This window comes from Sceloporus occidentalis, unplaced genomic scaffold (genome assembly GCF_023333645.1).
Source record: "Sceloporus occidentalis isolate IW3139 unplaced genomic scaffold, rSceOcc1.0.p SCAF_2, whole genome shotgun sequence".
NCBI lineage: Eukaryota > Metazoa > Chordata > Lepidosauria > Squamata > Phrynosomatidae > Sceloporus > Sceloporus occidentalis.
This window is the reverse complement of record NW_028316982.1, coordinates 266,206,246-266,229,310: the sequence shown is the minus strand read 5'-3', so window position 1 is coordinate 266,229,310 and position 23,065 is coordinate 266,206,246. Positions and strand designations below refer to the sequence as shown.

The 23,065-nt window shown below is 41.4% G+C and overlaps 1 protein-coding gene across 6 annotated transcripts in view; it reads right to left on the bottom strand.

Moving 5' to 3' along the window:
- The window catches only part of LOC149320104 (teneurin-4), a 793,050-nt gene extending 771,415 nt beyond the window's left edge, over nucleotides 1-21,635 (bottom strand). For all 6 annotated transcript variants that reach the window (XM_089512941.1, XM_089512942.1, XM_089512944.1 and 3 more), the window contains exon 1: nucleotides 21,134-21,635. The gene's annotated coding sequence lies outside the window, so the exon portion shown is untranslated. The remainder of the gene's footprint in view (nucleotides 1-21,133) is intronic.
- Nucleotides 21,636-23,065: the final 1,430 nt, after the last annotated feature.

Genomic DNA, 23,065 nt, shown 5'->3' with positions numbered 1-23,065 from the left:
CTGTGTTGGATTTCATTTTGTTAGCTTTGGCCCAGCTTTCTAGTCTGCTCAGGGTGAATCTTGACCCATGGTGACCCTGCTGATGAGACATCTCCAAGACCTTCTGTCCTCCACTGCTCTACTGAACTCCTTAGGATTGCCATAAGTTGGTTAGAAACGGCTTGAAGGCATACAACAACTTATTTATTGTAATTTAAAGGTATAGTTTTAATTTTGCTAGTTGTTTATGTCACCACTCTTGCAATTACACTCAATGATATACGGAAATTATGGTTTCTGAGTAACATCAGGACAAAAAACATTATTAAAGATTCTGTGTGGTGCAGTATGGGAGAAGGTCAATTTGGAGCATAACACCATGAATGACACCAACCCTAATGACATCACTGGAGCAAGATTAAGATGGCAACAGTTATTAATGAAGAAGAAAACATGAATCAGCAGTTTGCTTTTCTCTGAGCCTGAAGGGAAGTTTGAGATTCTGCCCCTTCCTGTTCTCTCTCCCCTGCTGTGTTAACTGAATTCACGCTGCTTCCGCATTTTGAACTCAGTTTCAGTAATTGAGGTAAGATGAAGACAAAGAAGGAAAGTGAGAGGATTCTCTAGAGATTTTTGCTTTGAGAACCAGGTGGTTGAAGAAGGGAACATTATAAAACAAACAAACATGTGCAATTCAGAGATATCAGATTGCAAGATATTTTTCATCTCTTCCCACCCCACCAATATTGAGTATGAAGCCGAACAAATGTTCCATATCACAAAACATACCAAATTTCATTCTGAGATAGTAAAGTACCCAAAGCAGTTGTCTAGCTAAAGTATGCTTGAACACTTTCATGACTCTGCTCATAAAATGTGGGTGGGGAAATAGGTTGTGGCAATGAACACAAAATACAGCATAACATTATTGTTGTTGTTGTTCCCGTGTGCTTTCAAGTTGTTTCTGATGTACGGCAACTCTTAGGCAAATGTATCATGGGGTTTTCTTGGCAAGATTTGTTCAGAGGAGGTTTGCCATTGCCCTCCCTTGGGGCTGAGAGCACGTGACTTGCCCAAGGTCACCCAGTGGGTTTCATGGCCGAACAGGCATTTGAATCCTGCTCTCCAGTGCCCTAGTCCAGCACACAAACCATTACACCATGAGGTCTCTCAAAATATAAGCTTCTGCTGTTGACATTCAAAGCCCTCCATGGACTGGCCCCTCCTTACTTATCAGACCTTCTTTCTCCTCACCTTCCCACCAGGGCCCTCCGTTCTGGTAGTCAAGGGTTCCTGTCCCAGCCCAGGATTTCCTCTGCCCCATCCCGGATTCGCCCCGTTTCACTTGCTGCCCCTCACTCCTGGAACCTTCTTCCCCCACAAGCAAGAGCCATCACTTCTTTAACCAGCTTCAAAACGGAGTTGAAATCCATCCTGTTCAGAGAAGCCTTCCCAGGCATCGCATAATTGTCGCTTACTATCTGATGTTCTGTTGTTGACTGTTTATCGATCCATTTCCTGTATTGCTATGTACTGTATATGTATTATCCTACTTGTGAGTATGTATTTTCCCTGGATAATGATTAACCTTCCATTTTGAAGCCAAGCCCTCCCTCCTGTCCATCTGCCTTGGTCCAGGCCTCGGAGGTTGAGAGGAACTGCTGGACCTCTTACCCTTTCCCGTCACCACTCCCTTCTCCTTCTGTGTCATGTCTTTTTAGATTGTAAGCCCGAGGGCAGGGATCCGTCTAACTAAAAAGATTGCATGTACAGCGCTGTGTAAATTTATAGCGCTTCATAAATAAAGGTTAATAATAATAATAATAATAATAATAAATAACACCCTAGTGAAATACAAATACTAACATTCATTTAAATGCCCATTCATTTAAAAATAGAGGACCTCCCATAGTACTTATTAATTACTTTAAGCTTCCCCTTCTTTCACTATATTTTCAGTGATCACATGTTCTTTTAGATGGAAAGAAAACTCATTTGAGATGTGGTGGTGAAGGGAGTTAAAAATACAATGGATGGCCAAAAACAAAACAAAACAAACAAACAAACAAAAAGCAAAGAAATGAGTTCTAGAACAGGTCTATCCTGAACTCTCCCTAGAAACCAAGATGAACAAATTGAGATTGCCATACTTCAGCCACACTGTGAGAAGAGATGATTCACTAGAAAAGGCAATAATGCTTGTAAAAGTGGAGAGCAGTAGAAAGAGATCAAGACCACATACCAAATGGACAGACTCAATGACAGAGACAATGGATATGAACTTGCAGGACCTGAGCAGGGAAGGTGAGGACAGGGTCACCATGAGTGGAGGCTGACTCAGGGGCAGTTAACAACAGCAACATGTTCTTTTTCTGACAGCTATAACATACAAACAGTCCTCTTTGTCCACAAATTCTTTATCCATGGATTAAACCATCCATAGCTTGAATATATTTTATTTGTATGTATATTTATATTCCAAAAAGTAAACCTTGATTTGGCTGTTTTATATAAAGGTCACCATTTCACTATTCCATTGTATTTAATAAGAGCATCCATGGATTTTGGTATCTACAGCGTGTGTGTGTGTGTGTGTGTGTGTCCTAGAATCAAACCCCAGTGGATGCCAAGGGCCCACTGTATACCAAAATATGTAAAGAGACATGAACCCTCAAGCTACACAAATACTCCATGTTGTACAAAAATCCCAGGATTCCAAGGGTTGTAGCTACTGCACTTAAAGTGATATCAAAAGGCATGGTTTCTACAGTGTAGATGCATCCTCAGGAGGTCCATGTGGGGAGGATAAAAAAGCACAGGGAAGGGTGAGTGTGTGACACTTCTATGCACATTTATTTCAGAATACTTGAAGGGGGAGTACAGCAATCTCCCTGGTGGTCCTCTTTCACATTGTGACAGACTCTATTTTATAACCACCTACCCAGCATGATCGAGCAAACTAACTAAAATGAATAAAATATAGTAATAAGAACTGAGTCCATTATCTTGCAACACATGCACTGAGAAAAAGTATTCGGAAGGTTGGCGATAAGGAAGCCAGATCTCTCTTTTATTCTCTGTTTGATGAAACCTTAGGAGAGCATTAAGTCTTTACCTTCTGTCTTTAGAGAAAATGGTGGGGCATAGAGATGAAATAGGAATATTACGGTGAGAGGTCTTTTGGGTAGCTATGCTTTGAAGTACGCCACAAAAAGGTGAACCGAAAGCCTAGAAATCACTGACTTCTTGTTTGTAAGCCAACATTTGCCTTGTATCTGGTGAGCTGGGTCACAAAGAGTGTTTAGAAGGTTAAAAAGAGGGGCAGAGAGGAAATTAGCAGCTGAGATAGGTTTTAGAAGTATATGGCTGCATTTAAAAAAAGAATGTAGTGGTAGAAAAAAATTCTCCTTTTTTTAAAAGCAGAGTCACAAGGAAAGGGATGGATGAGAGAGTCTTGAGACATCTAAAAATGCAACAGAAGATGCCAGCCACAAATGCAAGATGAAACATCAGGAATAAACTGTTCCAGAACACGGCCACGTAGCCCAAAAAACCCACAAAAAATATAGGTCCATTCATCAGGGTTTGCCAGTCTACCTTCAAAATCTAGTTAAGCTGAGAAACTTGGGTAGCAATAGCATTTGCATTTCTATACCAGTTGTCAGTGAACTAAGTAATTTACAACGTGTAAGCCAATTGCCTCCAACAAGCTGGGTACTCATTTTACTGACCAACAGAAGGATAAAAAACTGAGTGGACCTTGGAGCTCTGCATGAGATTGAACTCACAACCTTGTGGCTGTGAGTGGCTACAGTACCCGCATTTAACCACTGCACCACCAGGGTTCCTAAATACTGACCATGATTGGTGCCTGTGGAGACAGAACACTAAAGGTGCATGCATTTATACTGTAGAGATAATGCAGTTTAACTGCACTTTAACTGCCACGTCTCCAGCCTATAAAGTCTTACAATTTTTGAGGCACCAGCACCCTTTGGCAGAGAAGGCTAAGTACCTTCCAAAACTACAAGGTTTTATGACAATTCTATGGTATCCCAGGATTTCGTAGAGTTAAAATGGTGGCAAACTGCATTATTTCGACAGTGTAGATGCACCCTAAGCTGTGATTAAATACAAAAAGATCACTGTCTCCTCAAAGCTGTCCACAAAGCCTCCTTTCCAAATGCTCAATAGATTCTGAAGAAAATATCTGCCCCTTGTGGGAAGTGTTGGACCAAAGGCCAATGACAACTTAGGAAGGAACTTGGGAAGTGTGTGGAAATGGTTGAAGCGTCCAGCACTTTGCTAATGAAAATAACAATCTTCTTATATAATTCTAAAACCTTTCTCTTCTCAGACTTGCACACTCCTCTTGTTGTTCTATGTTGCATTCATTTTGACAGTTGCCTAGCTTGCACTTGATGCTGACAGAAATGAAATTGCTGTAACAAGTGTACTTCACCATCAGTACTAGAAAATACATAGAACTGTCATAAAACCATGGTGGTATCTGCATGGGCCACAATACTCTGGGAGAAACCCAGAGTATCTGGCCCTGAAACTGTCCTGACCTCCTCCCCTTGCCTGGGTCCCTCCATTGCAACATCAGGAGGCTGTATGCATGGCACAGGTGAGGTGGCACAGTGACATGTACACGTGAATAGCTGCCCAGCAATGCAATTGAGAGCTCTGGAAGAGAGAGCTTCCTGGAAGATCCAGAGCAAATAGTAAGTTTTTAAAGTTTTTAAAATCTGTTATAAGGTAGTTAAAAACATCTTACTGCACAGGATAATGCCGCTGACACTGCCGCCGAAAGTTCCCATCGCATTCTGGATGCATCCCAGAGGGGACGATTTTCAGGAACGGTTTAGAAGTGTTCCTGAAAATTGGCCCCTCTGGGACGCATCTGGAACACAATGGGAACTTCTGGCGGTGGCGGCAGCGTTCTCCTGTGCAGTAAACAGCATTCTTTGCCACCTCCCGTTCCCATCATTACCCCTTTTGTAAGGCAACAGACCCATTCCAGAGGCCTGTGCGATAAACCTCTTTGTTTGATACTGAATTGGTTGGACATCACATGAACTGTTTGCATTAGACTTGGTGACTGGACCCGGTGTCATCTGAACTCCCCACCGAGAGGATGGGGGGGGGGGGGGGAGGAGAGACTTTTCTTTGGTCTGGGAAGACAGCACCTTTATCAATAGCAACTCTTGTTGGATTATCTTTTGAGCTGGACATACGAAGTACCCAACTGTGGCCACCTCCAGATGGTTGGCCCACCAATGCTGCTCTAAGTCAGAGATGGGAAATTTATGGCCCTCCAAATATTTTTGGACAGCAACTCCCATCATTATTAATCAATGACTATACTGCCGATTAGCAACATTGGCTACACTGCTCTCGCAACAGCTGGAGGGCCAGAGGTTCCTACTAGAGAGAATACACATCTACACACTTTGGTTTTGGTGGTATAGTGGTTAAATGCTGGTACTGCAGCCACAAGCTTGTAAATTCAATCCCAGGGGCTCCAAGGTTGACTCTGCCTTCCATCCTTCCACAGGTTGGTAAAATGAGTACCCAGCTTGTTGGGGGCAATAGGTTACAGAATGCAAACTGCTCAGAGAGTGCTGAGTTCATAGATAAGCAATATAGAAATGTACATACTATTATGATCGCTATATTGTTTGTTTTTGGTTTTTTGCATCTGGAGTTAGCAGACATAATAAACCCAGACCTGAGATGCTAGTTGCTGAACCTGCCATAGAACACGTTACCCTTCTACTAAGTTAAAAAAAATGAATTCCACCAACTGCAGTGCATAAAAACAATCCATTTTGAAACACACAGCTTGGCAAGATTGCACACATTTAGAAAGGCCTTCATAAAATATTCAGAGAAATATGATGTAAGGATGACTATGGTAGAGTACATGCCAATTCTTTAAAGCTTACTCAGGGTATTTTGGTTGACAGAAGACCATGGGGGAGGAGAACCAAGCCCAAACAGTGCTTGGAACAAAGCACTCATTACTGCTACTGCTTCTATACTCAGAGAAGTGACTCAGAAAAGCAGGTGAGCATCCTTGGCTACATCATGGCATCATCTGTGGTCCAAAAGATGAGAAATTCCTGCTTTCAGGTCTCAGAGTATAAATTCAGGACTGTGGGTGCTTGCTTTTCTCAGAAAGGGGACAATAATAGTATCAACTGGGAATCACGACTCAAAACAGATAATTAATAAGCATAGCTCTAAAACAGGAGGGGGAAATTTTGCCCCACATGAGATGTTTCTGGACTACAACCTCCAGCATCCCTCACAATTAGCTATACTGGCTAACACTGTTAGAAGTTGCATTTCAACAACATCTGGAGGGCTGCATGATTGCCACCTTTGCTCTAAAGCAATGCATGGATTTTTTATGTCTAGTCTAGTACTCATTGTATAGCCCAAAGCTTGGAAGTAACTAGTTACACATAACTGCATACATTACAAACAGCTTTTTACTTGAAATTATTTGTATACATTACAAATATCTAATAACTTGAAATTGATTCTTTCTCCAGTAACAAGTCATAGCTATGAGCATGAGAAAAATCAAGAAAGAATCCAAACACCTGATCTCTTAATGTTGTCTAATAGCTAAATGACCTGCAGATCAGAAAGTCCTGTGTTCAAATGCCAACTGTTCAATGATTTACTAAGGGCCTGAATGAACAGGCTAAAATAAAGCTGCTTTGGGTCACTTTGGAGGTATGCTGTTTAAATGACACATGCATCTTAAGAGGCCAGAAGCTACATCAAAGCTGTGGTCCAGTCCTTAGGACTGGAGCGTGGCTTTGGTGCAGCTTTCAATCTCTTAGGAGACATGCATCATTTAAACAGCATACCTCCAAAGTTACCCAAAGCAGTTTTAATTTGGCCTATCTGTTCAGGCCCTCAGTCACTTTAAGCTAGCTTCTCAATCTCTGTCTCATCCTCTTCACATTTACAATATGGAGGATAATAATATTGACTTATCCTACAGGTTTATTCTAAAGATTAAAATTAGTTATTGCTATTGGATAATGCATGTGAGGCACTTTGCTCAATCAATATTACTATACACCAGTGTTACAGTAGGCCCACTACATCGGCAGGCTAGCTATCCAGGGATTAGAGCATCCGCAGCTCACCATGTCCAATACTATTAAATGGCAATGCATGCTTGCAGATGCACTGACATAGACACACACATGTTGCCACCCACTGAATAATACAGGGCTTCAGTGTCCATGTTTTTCCCATCCACAGTGGGCCTGGGAACTGAACCGCAGCAAACACTCTTTGTCACTAATCTGAATTTAACCATAGAGGTGAAGGATCCCCTCCCCTCAGTAATTGTAGACTGGATGGCCCTTATGGTTTCTTCCAACTCTATGGTTCTAGTTTTCTTGACCAATAGATTATACTGCCATGTCAAGTCCTATCTGTGAAGTCTAATTGGAATCTCTCCATTACAAAAGACTGTTAAATGCAAATTAATATGGCTTGCTTTGTGAATCAGGCATCATAAGTAGGCTGTCAGCAACGTTTCCTCTTTCTTGTTTTGTACAAAGATACATTCAAACCAAGAAGCAAATCTGCATTTTATGGATTAAAAATCAGAACTACAAATATAATTGCATTTAAGATAAGATATTCATAATGGCTGTTAGAACTTGGTAATCGCTCGCCAACAGATTAATTTGCTTTACGATACATTTCTAAAAAGTATGGTAGGAGTATTCACTCTAATTCTTCTGATCAAATTGAGGTCATAAGGGAATGATTATACTCCCAAGATGCCACCCCCACTTATTCGGAAATATCAGGAAAATGGTCACAATATAGATAATGAAGGAAGAGATATGTGTGGGGGAAATGCTGTTTTGCATTTTTGGCTGGGGGAAAGAATGTAATTTTTTGCTATTTTTTTCTCAAAAGAAGCAATGGATGGTTTTAGCAATTTCCTTTCTCTGCAAGAGAAGTCTTTGACAATTGTAGTTTTGAAAACTATTCACAGTTTGTGATTTATTTTGTGCAAAATTTACATATGGATTTTTTAAATATATTTTTTAAAGAAAGAGCATTTTCCACACAGGAAACAGAATTTTCTGAGTTGAAAGAAATATTCTTACTCAAAAATATTATTTTTTGTGCAACATGCTATAGTTGAGATTCATTCTGCACAATAGTTGCATGTGTTTTGTATGGGCGTGTGTGTATGTGCAGAAATCAGCATGTGGAATTCCCCTCTCCAAAAAACCCCATGTAACACTTTTAGCCAGTGCCAAACTTCCAAGATTCTGGTCAGTCCAGGAATCTCCTCATCAGGGTTTCGTAACATTCAAGAAACTTTTTAAAACCATTTTCCTAATACTTTTGAATATTCTTTCCCTTCTTGGTAGATCTCTCTTATATAAAGTAACACATTCAATGCCCCTATGCAGAATCAAACTATTGTCCCTCTGGCCAAGAGCCAGATCGGGAAAGTTACTTTTTTGGATTGCAGCTCCTAGAAACCTCTGGCCAACACAACCATCAGCAGGGCAAAGCAAACACTTGCCAAAGCATATCTTTTCCATTTGCTCCTTCCTAACAAAAGTTGTCTCCTTCAGTTAGGAATCACAGAATTGTAGAGTTAGAACAGATCCCAAGGGTCATCCAGTCCAACCTACTGCCATGCAGGAATTTACAACCAAAGCACTTCCGACAGAGAGTCATCCAGACTCTTCTTAAAAATTTCCAAAGAAGGAGACACCACCACAAATTTGTCTAAATAAAACCCAAACTCCAAATGGGTTTTCAACCATGGATCTCAGCATATCTTTCACCTTAAACTAACCATCAGTCACTTTTGCTTAGGTGCTTCTAACTAGTAGTACTATAAGAGATGAAAGGCAGTCCTTCAGCTCCATGTTGTTAAGTACAGAGAACACTTTGCAGGGAAATACTTTCTGCTGGATCTTGCTAAATTTACTTGTCAAGACTACAGATCTCACAAATACTGGTCATGATGGCTGGGGAAATTTTAGAAGTTGTATTAAAAAAAAACCCTAATTTCTGACATGGTAGTCATGTGCTCTGTCTATCAGAGCTAGCATGGTGCAGTGGTTTAAGTGCTGGACTAGGTTTAGAGAAGACCAGGGTTCAAATCCCCACTCAGCCATGTAAATCTACTGGGTGACCATGGATAAGCCTCACTCTCTCAGCCTTAAAGAGAGGCCAGGGTCACCATTAGCTAGAGTCAACGTGAACAACAACACGACAAATGGATATGAATAGGCTTTACTCTTTTCTAACAGAGTCAATATAATTTTGAATGGATCATTGTTAGTCTTCCACTCATGGCATACACCAAAGGCAGGGTGAGTAAATCTCTCCAGATTTTGCAAAACCATAGCTCCCTTCAGGCCTAACCTATTATAGCACATGGTGAAGAATACTGGGAGTTGTTGTCCATTAACATTTGAGGAATTTACTTTACCACCCCAGTTGTATATTTTCAACTTATCATAGAATCATAGATAGAGTTGGAAGAGACTGCAAGGGCCATCCGGTCCATCCCCCTGCCATGCAGGAACTCTCAATCAAAGCATCCCCGACAGATGGCCATCCGGCCTCTGTTTAGAAGGTGGCTGACCTACTAACTCATATGCCTGACAGTCAGTTGCTGCAATCCACATGTAGAAACACAATATATACACAGGCCATGCCTACTTTGTAGATGAGGGAAGGAGAAAACACCAGTCGTGTCTGCATATCAAGTTATCCATATTTATGTTAGCAATGTTTCCATGCATTAACCCTGAATTATTTTGCAGATAACTGCAATTTGTTTCCCCCATTTCTGGTCTATTCCCCCTGCCCAACCCCCTTTGTCAGCTAATGGTGGGAGATGAAACAAGCCAAGGACAAGTCACAGTTTAATCAAGTCCCACTAATAAGCCAACAAACCATGGCTTCTAATTATGGTTTGCTTATAAACCATGGATTGTTCATAATACATGATTTGTTTGCAGGGACAAATTGAAAATCAACAACCTGCAACCTGGCATACTATTGTGTATAAACCTACCACTCTGTCCCCTAGATCCTCAGAAGTGTCTGCCCATTATAATATTAGATTTCTTGTTTTCTTGAAGTCCTTAGACATTTGGGGTGAGGAAGAAGATGATCAGAAATAAAGCAAAAGAGAAATCTTTCGAGGAAAATAATTTTGCCTATCGGCACAGTAGCTTTCAAATGACACGCAGGAATGCAAAGCATACAGTTTTCTAGATTTTTTTAAATACAGAAATACTACTCTGGGAACCGTCAGTGAGCTTTCTCCTGCTGAACTAGGGAGATTAAGTGAAGATCAAATTTCATTCTGCTTTCTCCTGTACCCCAACCATCACCCTACTCTTTGACACAGTAAAAATGCACATATATTTTTAGAAGCATTTTATTAGGAGCTTGTTCCTTCTCAAAACATATTGGTCAAGGATCCATGAATACTCAATTCACTGGCAAGAGGGACGTAGGATTCTGTCAAAGAGCCCAGAAATGCCAATCTGTCAGCCCAAAGCAGAAACAAAAATATTTTAGCTTTTGAGTCACAATGAGCTAGCCTGGATTAAAAAAAAAATTAAAAATACAAGAAGGGAAGCAGGTAGCAATCAAGACATTAAAACTGAGCTGATGTTGATTTGAGCATTTCCATCTCACAGAGATTTAATCTGCAGAAAGCAATTTCAAATCCGTTTTTTTCCATTTGAGATATCACACATTTCAACACACAGGCATTTTGCATACAAAGATGGTTAAATGCTAATCACCTCCTCCCTACAATAGGAACTAAAATGATATATGTCCTATTTGAGGCCTAGTTGTGGGCAGAAACTTTTGGGTCATGCCGGTCGATGACCTTCATGCTGGCGACCCTATTGATTAAGCATCTGAAACTGTTTCCCACAGTTCTCAAACTTTGCTCTTCCAGATTTTTCTTCTCCTAGAATTCATCACTGTTGATTGTGTGGAGAACAAAGGCTTCTGGGACTGGGAATCTAAAACATCTGGAGGACCAAAGGTTGAAAGCCATTGTCTAGTTGTAGATGGGGCTAGGCATGGGAGGCACTGCTTTGTTGTGGCTCCATACCTACCCAATGGTACTTAAGGATAAGAGTTTTGCCCATGGGGAAAAATTTGAAGAGCCTCATCTTATTCTTTCTGCTATCTAATATGTACCTAAAGCCACTTGACGGTGTTCTAGGATTCATCTTATTCCTCTCTGATATCTATATGAAGTCAGTTGCTGAGGTTCTGGATGACAACATCATCAATATAGTGAAGACCCCCAATTATAGATCTTCCTTTCTTTTGACTCCAGTAAGAGGGTATGGCTCCTAGAACAGTATGTGCTGTGAGCAGAGAGACAGGTGAGGTGGAAAAAAACTGAAGCCCTACCCAGACAATATCTAAACACTGATAGCGTTCAGTTTAAGATACTCTAAAATTTAGAAATGAAATAATAATGTTTTGGAATTTCACTGAGTCTAAATGGTGTCACACTCTCATGGAAACCAAAAAATTTAACATGAACCCATAGACCCAAACATATGGATGCTTAAATGGCCACTGCAGATGTCAATTCCTCCTGGTTGCACTTCATGTGCCAACTGGATCCTTTTGACCAGAGGAGAAATCATATCTCAGTAGAGCATCCCATGTTTTGCATACATTTGCATTTAAGTTCAGTTCCCAACATCTCCAATTAAAAGGATTAAACAGTTAGGGATGTGAAGACATCTATGTGAGACCCATGAGAACTTTTGCTAGCCACACTAGATAAACACTAGCCTAGATAGATGAAAAGTACAACTTCCTAGAAAGGAGACCTGGCTATAGTGATATATGCATGATGTTTTCTAAACCTGGGTGTTGTGGTGCATAATATATGGAGTTGCCTTTGAAAATTTCAGTCAGTATGAAATACCCTCCAACTTGCCCAATTTGGGAGGGACAGTCTCCATTAATCCTATATGGTTCCAATTTTAGGCCCATTTTAAAATGTTCCAGTTTCTCTTGTCTCTTCCTACTTTCCCCCTTTGTCCTCAGCTTACATCCACTGCTGCAAACTGGGTTCAAAATGCAACTGTAGTTTGCATTCATTTAACTTAGCAGAGGGGAGAGGAGAATAGGTAGCCGAATCTTGCCCTTCCCTGTAGACTCAAACAAAGCAAACTGCTGCAGCCTCTCCTACATTGTGTCTTCTTCTTCATTAATCACTTTTGCCTTTTGGACCAGTCTCTGATGCTGCTTGGCCACATGTGTGCCAGTTTTCATCTTTGAAATCTTGGAGGTTATGGTATGATATGAACCTGGAAGGCTCTTGATATGAACTGCTCACAGCCTTCATATGTACTATCTCCAAAATTAACATGAGTACTGGCTTAACTGTTAAAGCAGAAGATTGTAACGACAGTCCTCTACTGCTGTTCCTGTGATCTTCACCATTTGCTGTGCTGTTTAAGGCTGATGGGATTTGTAGTTGCTACCTTTGCTTTGAAGGCATCAGTTTTCTGAGACCAAGATATCTTGAAGGAACGTCTCATATATTTCCCCAAAGGCTCTTAGATTTTGAAGACACTGATGGGAATGGTTAAATCTCAGGGCTATTTTTGACCTCTCTCTTCAAGAAGTGTGTATTGACATTTCCTCTGTCTTGTAAAACCTTGAATATTCTGGTTTTGTTCTAAAACACTTGAAATTAGTATTTTCAGCTTGTTTGCTTTAGTCAGCACACAGGCTTAGGTTTTGTTCCTAAAATGTAGGGTTTCTTAATTGTTTGTTTGTGTATAAAAAGATATTTATACAATTTTTCTCCCCAGTGTTGCAGTAGCATTTATGTGGGCAGAATATATGCAGAGGAAGTTAAAACACTATTTTTTTTTTAAATATGAGATTCCTTTTTATTTTAGAAAAACACAACCCTGTTAATGTTATTGGCATAGCACATAAGGTACAAAGCAATAATTATTATTGTGAACGAGATGCCCTTAAAAAAAATACTGGTGAGCTTATGTTCCATTGATCAGATAAATACACATAAGTTTATGTTGCAGTTAACCGTGCAATGCTAACATTCAGGTCTTAATTCCCAGCATTTCCCAGGAAAGGTTAGGACAAGGTTAAGCGCTCCTTTCTGCAAGAACAGAACTCCACAGATTGAGGAACATGACCAGCACCCACAGTTATCACACCCTCTAACTGTCCCAATGTAGCAGGGCCAGTCCCAATGAAACACATCACCCCACCTTTTCAGATGCTATTAAAATGATTGAGTTCCTCTCTCCTCTTCCCACTTTCCCCCTTTGTCCTCAGCTTGCATCAATTGCTGAAGTTCCAATTGTAAAAGTAAGCTGTACTTAACTCAGCAAGAGTTAACTGAGTACAGCAGGGGTCAATTGTCCTTCCCAGTAGGCTTAGGCAGAAGCAAACTATTGTTGCCTGTCCTATCTTGTGTTTCCTTCCTCATTACTTTTTGCACTCTTGACCACACTCTGATGCTGCTTGGCCACATGTGTCCTAGTGAAATGTTGGAGAGTATGAGTTATGGCTGTAAAACATTCAGTGGTCACAGGGGTTCCTTCAGATGATAGGTACCAAAGAATGGTGAATTTCAGAATGCTCTAAAGCCACTCCCTCCAAGAGATCTTTGACCAGGAAGAATCCTCAGAATGCCCATTGGGTTGAGGGTTAAACAAGAAACAAATATTCACAGGGCCTATTATAGCCGCCACCATTCCCTTTCTGATCACCTGGCATACACTGTCAGAGCTCTGGACGTGGGAGGCTATTCAGGCATGTTCTTCTCATAGGAACATCTGTATTTAAAAGCAGTATACTGGCCTAAATATCCAAAAGACGCCAGATCCCATCTGATCTTTGATAACAAGCAGGGACAGCTCTGGTTTGTACTTGGATGAGAGACTGCCAAGGAAATTGCTCTGAGTATCCCTTGCCTATGGAAACCGTATGAAATTCATGAATCTGCCATAAGTTGACAAGCAACCTGAAGGGGTGTACATGCACACACAAACACACACACATTTCTGTTGCAGACATAAAATGGTAGGAGCCTCTTGACCCCTATCCTGCTTGCAATCTTCCCCAAGGTATTGTTGGAAAGAGGATACTTGACTAGATAAGTTGGAGTGTATCCACACTATACAATTATAGCCATTTGATACCACTTTAACTGCCCTGGCTTCACTATATCACCCCCATCACCATCATCATCACCTTTTTTCAAAGTCTGGCGCTGGTTTACAAAATTTAAGCTTAAAAAAGGTATTATACAAAGTGAATAAATATCATGAAACTATCCACAGAATGAAAAGCAGTTTGTATGACCATTTAAAAAGGTAACAACAAATATAAACAATATAGCACATTAGGAAAGAGCAATAACAGCCCCCAAAGGCCTGCTGAAACAAAAATGGTCTTCACTATCCTACAGAAGGATAGCAAGCAGGGCAGCCTAACTTTTCCCAGATGGGAGCTCCAAAACCTGGGAGCATCCACCAAGAAGGCCCTCTCCTGTATTCTCACCAGATGTGTCTGTGAGGATTGGAAAGGCAGAAAACAAAGGCAGGCTCAAATGGGAGAGTATGGTCTGTCATGCAACCTGGACCTAAGCCAATGGATAACACAACAATTTCCAGTGGATATGTGTCCTACATGTCCACAGATAGTGGCAAATTAGCATGGGTTCCTAAAACCATAGGATGTATTATGTTATTTGGATTATTACAGTGCACAGAACACTGGGTCTAGATGTACAGCAACAAGGTAGTAGAATTAGGATTCACAAGGTATTGGTCTTGACTCCTTTATCAATATGTGTGTGAGAGAGAGACTCTGTTCTAGATTTTAGTCCAAATTTAAAGAAGCTATCCATGAGGCTGAACCCTATCTCCTAAACAGGTTTAACACAGCATTGCGTAGCTTCCTTACAAGTTTGGACCAAAATCCACAGTGGATTTAGCACCTCACTGAAATGGAAGCCATTGGAGAAGGAAAAGGCTGCTGTCTTCACAGGGAAACATAGAGGCATATTCATCACGAGAAACTCAAAATGACATAGATCATCTTTCTAGTAATTCGATGATACTTAAACTTTTTACCCTTGAGACCCCCTCCCTTTACATCTTTACATGCGGATGTCATACCCCCTCCCCAATCGTCATGCTATAGGAATAAAAATACTTTGTTTATTTGTGCATATTTTCATTCACTCATTCATAAATAATAATAATAAATAATAAAATTTTTATTTCTATCCCACTTTTTTACAGGCAATCAAAGCGGCTTACAACAGGTTAAAATACAGCCATATATACATAATGCCCCCCTTAAAACAAGATTAAACAATGTAAGATTTAAAACTACATATTGATGTAGTTCATGTATATTCATAGTTGAGCATTTTATTAGGAAATCACATGGTTCAAATTAGAATAGTTTTTAAAGTAAATTCAATATGTGCAATGTGTGTGCTGGTAAGGAACTATTCCACCACTTATACAGCCCTTTTTTTTAAAAAAAAAAAAAGCTTAAGAAAAGGAGTAGGGGGAGGAATGCTCAACTTGAAATATGTTGTTCTGTTGACCAGGGAAGAGGAAGATGCCAAGTTCTGGATATCCTGCCCACTGCCAGCCAGTCAATAGTTTGGTTGCCTCTTCTTTGTCTGGAGGGCCTCATTTAGCTAAACAGAGGAAGGTAGAATAGATGGTCTTGGAGGGTGGTGGCTTCTCCAGATTTGGAGGTCATTAAACAGAGGTTGGAAGGGCATCTTTCAGGAATGCTTTAGTTGTGGGTTCCTACATGGCATAGGGTTGGACTAGCTGCCCCTTGTGGTCCCTTCCAGCCCTATGGGGATTATCATATGGAAGAGGCACACATCCTCTTCCCATCATTAAATCATCTCAATTGGGCCATTGGGGGGCAGATTATCACACCCCTGCATGCTTATCCTGTTCTTCTCCCATTGATAAACAGTAATGGATGTGCCATTGGGTGTTAATTGGGTGTGATAATCTTCTCCCTAATAGCGCAAATGAGACGATTCAACAACAGGGGGAGGGCACTTGCCTCCCGTGTGATAATCTCCTATGATTCTATGAATGTCAAAATGGGAAGGTGGAGGCCTGGTGGTGCAGTGGTTAGATTATGGTACTGCAGCTACAAGGTTGTGAGTTTGATCCCAGGGCTCCAAGGTTGACTCAGCCTTCCATCCTTTCATAGGTTGGTAAAATGAGTACTCAGCTTGTTGGGGGCAATTGGCTTACAGATTGTAAACCACTTAGAGAGTGCTGAGTTCACTATGAATCTGTATAAAAATGTAAATAGCTATTGCTGTAAGTATCCCAGATATATAATGCTTAAATGCTGTTATTAGGCTCAACTGGAATAGAGCCATTGGTTCAGTTAGATTGACTTCTGTGTTGACCTGTCATTTAACAATTGATTTTCAGTAGCTTTACTCTACTCAGGATGAACAGGACCCCTACTAGTTGGGAACTAGGGTTGCTAAAACTGGAGTACCCCAGGCTCTGAGATTTCATAGCCAAATGTGAGACCTAAAGTCAACCTCTACTGGTGTCCCAGAGGGTAAGGCCTGGTGATACCATTAAGCATATTCACTAAGCATGTTGCTGCTAATGTGTCATGCAAATGAGAAAAAAAATAATCGCAAAGGCTAACAACTGAGACAAAAGAGGGAGCAAGTGAATTTCTGGAGACTCTATAGGGTTGCTTCAAAGCAGACTGGAATAGTGGAAGATTCTATGATTCTAAGCTGCATCATTCTGAGTCAGATGACTGGTTCACCACTACTGTCTATTCTGACAGGGAACATCTCCCTCCAGAGCTTCAGATAATAATTCCCATCACCTGCCATACAATCCTTTTAAGTGGAGATATGGAGATGGATCCTGAGTCCTACTGCATGCAATAGAAGTATTCTTCAAAGGGAGAATCATCAAACTACACAACTGTTCTCACTAAAGGGAATTTCCAGGCTAGTGGCTCTCAAACACTAGTCCTCTGCCTACTGTATGTTGGACTAAATTCCAGAAACCCCAGCCATCTTGGTCAATGGTCAGGAATTCTGGGAGATGAAGTCCAAAACACCTGAAAAATGGAAATTTGAAAACTACTTGCACTAGGCTATGTCCTACCTTCAGATCTAGTTCATATTCCAAAGATAGTGCCAATAGTAGTTCAAGGGTTTTAAGATTTCAGTGAGACTGCTGGGGTACCTGTGAGTTTGACAAGCTGAAAGACAGAAAGATATAGGAAGGCAAACAATCTCTTCAGACTGATTTCTACCCAAGCGTTCTTGGGATTAAGGACTTAAAACGACATTGATTTGAAATCCCTAATAGGAAACCACTCGTGTTGTATGCTGTTCACCTCGTCAAACACCCTCCCTTGTTTTCTTGACTGTAGTACTACTCACAACGTTAGATCTGGAAACACCAAGTTACGTAAGATCTTAGTTCTGCTCTGTTGTAAAGATGCAATTCTGTCAGAAAATGAACCACCTGAATAGAAATTGGAATAAAACTAGGTTTGACATCCCATGGGTGTGGGAAATAAGCAACAATGAGATAAAATGAGATGGTACATAGCATATATTTATCTATCTTGCCTCTGCCAAAAACAGGAACACAGTTGACCTTACTTTAGCGTTCCTGGACAGGAAAATGGAAGCAAATGCTGGGTTAAAAAGAATGGAAAGAGCAGAAGTTTGTTCTTGTTTTCTAAGTGAACTGCTTCACTGGCTGGAGAAGAAAGGGGGTCTCTTATTAGATGCTCTTGGATGCTAGGGTTATGGACATAAAGAAATTCGGGTACCAGATAGTAACTTCAAATAAGACAAAGACAAGGCAGCATTCTCAATTAGTTGGCCTCCTAACTAAAATAAAGAAAAGAAGTAGCACTTCAAGAATTCTAAAATCCCCCCAACATTCTTAACCTCTCTAAAACCAGACTCCAGACAAGTAATCCCTGCTATGTTTTCATTTTGGCTCAGTGACATAAGAAGCAACCTTTCTGCCTTTTCCAGTAAATATAAACCAGTCACCATTCCCCTCCAAGCAGAGAAAGGATAGAAGGTCTGGAGTTGCCCATTTGCCAGAATGAGTGAGCTTTTTCTCTCATTCCATTTTGCCTGCAGACCCTCCCCCCAAAACAACAGGTCTGGATTTGCAAAGGCGGCAACATTTTAGAAAGATGGTTAAGCAGAAGGAAACCACTGCTGTTTTCCTATCCTGGTTACTTTTAGAGGAAACAGGTTGCAAGCAACACAGTGCAGACAACCACAACATGTACTCTCTCTCATTCTCTCTCGCATTCTCGCACACACAAAATGCTAGTCCCATTCTCTTAGAAATTCAACAAAGCCATGCCTTGCTGGAGGTGTAAGTGACAAAAACTCACATCCCTGCAATCTCAATACATTGTGTTGCTGAACAAACTAAATAAATAAATAAATAAATAATCCAGAGAAGGGTTTACTTGCTCTTTGAGGGAAGGAATCTGTAGAAGCGGGGAACCTAATGGCTCCCAAACAGGCTGCACCAAGGAGAAATTTTTCCGTGGACTTGCAGTAGGTTTTCACCTAGACACCTACCTAGGATGAAGGAAGATGCTTTTAACCAGTCACAAAGCAGGAATGCATGGAGATCCACTTATAGAGAAACAGTGGGCTTGCACACATGTGTGAATTCAAGAATAACCTCTCCAATCTCAGTTTCCAGTCCTCAATCCCTGCCACAATGTTTCAGGGAATGGGGATCTCCTCCCCTCCCTTCTTTAAGTCCTGCCTAGCATGTAGAGAAAAATATTACTACCCAGAGCATGCTGGCTTCTTCTTCCAAGCCTGCAAAGTAGCTACAGGCGGTGAAACAGAAAAACAGACCTTGGGAAAGGTGCCTGGCTCTGGAAAGGCCAATGAAATAAATTAAATGCAGACAAGTTGCTTGTCTTCACAACAAACCAGCCAGCTCCTCCATTCCTCATGGCACCCCAAGAACAAATGCTAAGAATGAGATTATAACCTTGGTTCGATGTGTTTCCTACCTCCAAAGGTAAGTGTGTTGCATTTCTATGTTGTACACATACCCCAGCATCACTCACCATCTGTGACTGAACCTGATCGAGGAAGAATGTATCATTCTGGATGGGCATAATGTCAACTGGATGGAGGACATGATGGGCAATGACGAAGTCTTGTTTGTCCTGCTCTCTCAAAAGTAAATGATGTTCATGAACCAAAGCAAGCAGACCAATATTGGTAACAGGGATTAGTTATGTTCCTGCCATGAGACAGCACTGAATCAAAAAGGAAGGGAAAACTCAATCTAGAAGACAGTCAACTTTCACTCTAGTTCATCATTAGACATTTGCCATCATGACATGACCATGAAAGTTTGTGCAGGTTTTTTTTTTATTTGTTCATAATAACAAGGAGATATGTTTGCTTTCTTGTATAAAAGCCATCATATTAAAAAAATATTTTCAAGAAGACAAGAAAGGTACATAATTCCAGAGAATGAACATCTCATCTACATGGAGAAATCTAGTTTCCTATCAGAAAAAGGGACCATTAAGATCAAGGACGTTGTCCAACCAAACTGGAATGGATTTAATGTTTTGCCACATGCTCTCCTCCACCAGATTCAAAAGACAAAGTACTTCCAAGGAACATCACAGTCAGGGCAACCTTTCACAAATACCATCCCCTCATGCAGTCCTCCTTTCTTTTAAAAACTACAACCCAAGTTCAAAACTGGATACTTTTTCCTCCAGCTTTCCAATTCCAGCTCCTTCCAACCTCCTTCCCTTACAAAAGAGGAGACTGAACGAATCAGGCAACACCATACATGTTATCTGGGCATCTATGGCCAAATCTCACTTTACATTTTTTTAAAAAAATCAGGCTCAACATAGGTCTTTAAAACATCAGTCCTGATACAAAGGCATGGAGATATATATATATATATATGGAAACCTTTCAATGTATCAAACTGGTGATATAGTAGGGGGTGAGAAGAGGTTAAAACAAACATTCACAGGAAGATAGATGGCCTCCCTGCTTCTTCATTTGTAAAAAAAAAAAAAAAAAAATTAAGTGCAGGGAGGACTTCTCCAAATCCTTTTGACAGTAATTTCTTTCCAAAAGCAAATGTTACCACCCGGCCCAATCCTATGGCCCCATTCCCTTGGAATGTCAGCTAAAGCCACCTTAGATCCAGATGTAAACAGACCTCCCCCCCAGAAGACCAAGGAGGACAAGTCAAGGTAAGGAAGGGCAAGGAAGGGCTGGAGGGGCAAAGAAGGGGGACCCCCCTTCATCTTCCCAACATCTCTGATGCTCAGCCACAGAAGATCTCAAAGAACTTCTTGATCTATTTGGACACCCTTTTCCTTTTTAAAAAAATATCCCCTTCCTCCCAACCTTGGGTAGCGAAAGATCTCAGGACTGGATCCCTCTAGGGTCACCCTTGCCAGAGCCAGGATTTGGGGTGCAATCTTCCCAGCACCCAGGAGCTGTGCTTGTCTCCAGTTTATGCATGGAGCTGCTGTAAGCCCAGAGGCTGCATGGATTGGGGGTCAATAAATAATAATAATAATAATAATAATAATAATAATAATAATGAGACTGGGTGAGAGGAAGAGGTAAAGAGGGAAAAAAAAAAAAAGATCCCAGCCATTGCATTGCCTTGCCTTGCTGGGGATGAGTGGGGGTGGCACAGCCTTTTGCATCCCCCTTCCTATAGCCCAATCCCACTATACAATGCATAAGGGACCAAATGCATATCTTTCCCCCCTATATATGGGAAAGAAGCCCCCCCCCCCGATTTGTTTTTTTAAAGAAAAGGATTGCAGCAGAAAAAGGATCCAGGGAGGGGGAAGGGAGCTGGGAGATCGCGAGAGATCTGGGTAGATCTGAAATCCTGGGTTGATTTAATGGGGGGGAGGAGGAGATCTAAAGAGGAGGAAGAGAATGGGGAGGAAGATCAATCCCATACACATACACACACACCTAAAAAATAAAGAAGAAACCCAAGCGTCGAGAGCTTACCATCCCTGCAGAGGTCGACCTCTTTGCTTCCCCCTCTCTCTGGTGGTGATGCTGTGTGTCTGGCTTTGCAAAAAAATTGAAATAAAAATAAATCTGTCCAAAGAGCTCGATTTCCAAGGGGGGTGGATTTAATTTGGGGTTTTGGAGGAGATCAAGCCCCAGCAGTTCAAAAAGGGGAAAAAAGCCAGGCGCGATCAGCCTTAGATTAAACCCCCATCGTGGGAAAAATATAAAATAAAGCCAGCCTCCCTTTTATTTCCCCTCGATCTGATGATGATGAGGATGATGCTGGTGAAGAAAAAAATATTGACTATTCAGGATGGAGGCACAGAAGGTCCAGCTGCAGTCCAAAGAAGCTTGCGCCTGGCTGCTGTTCTCTCTCTCGCCTCCTCCTTCTCCTTCTTCTTCTCTCCTTCGCTCTCTGGGCTTCTGGCTCTCTTATACGTCCACCCATAGGAGGGAGAGGCGAGACACAACCACACACTCACACACCCAGAGACACATACACACAGACAAGGCATGAAGGGAGCCAGAGAAGCAGGTTTGCATGAATGGGAGGCTAGGAGCTGCAAGCCAGAGGCTCCGCTCCCATGCAGGCATTCCAAAACTGGTCTGCACCATTCACACCAGCAGCAGAGGCAGCATGAAAGAAATGCCAAGCCTCAGCCAACTCCTGGCAGAAAAACCTCCCAGACCTGGACACCGACTAAGGAAGATCAAAGAAGAAAGTGCAAAAGCAGGCTTAAGGTTGAATGTCAAGAAAACCATAATAATGACTGCCAAGGACCTTCACACGTTGAGCCCATAGCATCATAGAATCATAGAGTTGGAAGAGACCACAAGGGCCATCCAGTCCAACCCCATTCTGCCATGCAATGACGGAATAGAAACATAGTTTTTTGTGGGGGTTTTGGACTATGTGGCCACGTTCTAGAAATGTTTATTCCTGACGTTTCGCCAGGCTAGCATCTTCAGAGCATGCATTTGCAGATGCAAGAATCAACTCTTCTAGAACATGACCATACAGTCTGAAAATAACCCCAAAAAAACTATGGAAGCCAGCCATGAAAGCTGTCGACTTCACATTGAAACAGAAACAGTAAAAGAATTCCCATACTTGGGATCGAACATGGATAGAAATGGGGACTGCAGAAAATCAGAAGAAGATTAAGAATGAGAAAGGTGGCTATGAAAGAACTAGAAAAGATTTTAAAATGCAAAGATATACAACTCAGTGCAAACGTTAGACTCGTAGAAGCCATCGTATTTCCTATTACCATGTATGGATGCGAGAGCTGGACAGTTAAGAAAGAAGATAGGAAGAAAATCCATTCATTTGAGATGTGGGGCTGGAGAAGAGTGCTGAGGATCCCATGGACAGCCAAAAGGACAAACAAATGGGTCCTAGAGCAGATCAAGCCAGAAACCTCCCTGGGAGCCAAGATGACTAAACTGAAGCTGTCGTACTTCGGACACATCATGATAAGGAAGGACTCGCTGAAAAGTGCTAGGAAAGGTGGAGGGAAGTAGGAAGAGAGGAAGGCCACATGCCAGGTGGATGGACTTTATTAGGGAGGGCACAAGTATGAGTTTGCAGGAACTAAGAAGAGCAGTGGATGATGTCTCATTCACAGGGTCGCCATGAGTCGAGATCAACTTGAGGGCAGTTAACAACAACCATCAGCCAACCAACCAACCAACCAACCAACCAACCAACCAACCAACCATTGCTTCCTTTCAGAGGATCCCTCTGCTGACCAGGATCTTGGAGGAGATTGGACCTCTCCAACTCCACCTATACTGGAGTTTATCAAATGGCACAAATCCTGTGCAGAAAATAAGTTTAAACTGAAAACACCCTGGGTTGTTTTTCATATGACATTCAAGGTTAAACCAAACAGAAAGTTGGGAAAACCCCAAACTTGTGGGATG